The sequence below is a fragment of the Pterocles gutturalis genome, unplaced genomic scaffold (assembly GCF_000699245.1).
Source record: "Pterocles gutturalis isolate BGI_N339 unplaced genomic scaffold, ASM69924v1 scaffold10612, whole genome shotgun sequence".
Taxonomy (NCBI): Eukaryota; Metazoa; Chordata; class Aves; order Pterocliformes; family Pteroclidae; genus Pterocles; species Pterocles gutturalis.
The window spans coordinates 1-1,137 of record NW_010112784.1 but is presented as its reverse complement, the minus strand read 5'-3'; the positions used below and the strand labels follow the sequence as shown (position 1 = coordinate 1,137).

The 1,137-nt window shown below is 64.5% G+C and overlaps 1 pseudogene; it reads left to right on the top strand.

Moving 5' to 3' along the window:
• The first annotated feature begins 344 nt into the window (after positions 1 to 344).
• Positions 345 to 472, top strand: LOC104462301 (annotated as a pseudogene).
• Positions 473 to 1,137: the final 665 nt, after the last annotated feature.

Sequence of the window (1,137 nt, the reverse complement as noted above, 5' to 3'; positions counted from 1 at the left end):
GGCGGGGACACCACCACAGGGGCCACCGACACTGGGGACACTGGGGACACCACCACCAGGGCCACCAGCACTGGGGACACTGACACCAATGACACCACCACCAGGGCCACCAACACTGGGAACACCAGTACCGGGTACACCACCACTGGGGACACCAATACCAGGGACACCAACACTGGGGACACTGCCACTGCTAGGGACACCACCAGGGCCACCAACACCGGTGACACCACCACTGGGGCCACCAACACTGGGGACACTGCCACTGCCAGGGACACCACCAGGGCCATCAACACCAGGGACACCAACACCGGTGACACCACCACTGGGGCCACTGCCACCAGGGTCGCCACCAAGGTCACCACCAGGGCCACCAACACTGGAGTCACCACCACTAGGACCACCAACACCAATGACACCAGTGCTAGGGCCCCTGCCACCAGGGACACCACCACTGGGGCCACCACCACCAGGGACACTGCCACGGCCAGGGACACCACCAGGGACACCAACACCAGGGACACCAACACTGGTGACACCACCACTGGGGCCACTGCCACCAGGGTCACCACCGGGGCAACCAATGCTGGAGTCACCACCACCAGGGCCACCAACATCAGGGACACCACCAACACTAGGGACACCACCAGGGCCACCAACACCAGGGACACCACCTCCAGTGCCACCACCATCGGGGCCACCAACATCGGGGACACTGCCACCACCAGGGCCACCAACACCAGGGACACTTCCACCACTGGGGACACCAACACCAGGGGCAACACCACCAGGGACACTGCCACCAGGGTCACCACTGGGGCCTCCAACACCAATGACACCACCACTGGGGCCACCAACACCGGGGACACTGCCACCACCAGGGCCACCAACACCAGGGACACTTCCACCACTGGGGACACCAACACCAGGGACACCAACACCGGGGACACCAACACGAGGGCCAGCACCACCAGGGCCACCAACACCAGGGACACCACCACCAGGGATACTGCTACCAGCGTCACCACCAGGGCCACCAATATCAGTGACACCACCAACACCAGGGACACTGCCACCAGGTTCACCACCTCCAGTGCCACCACCACCAGGGTCACCAACCCCAGGGCCACCACCACC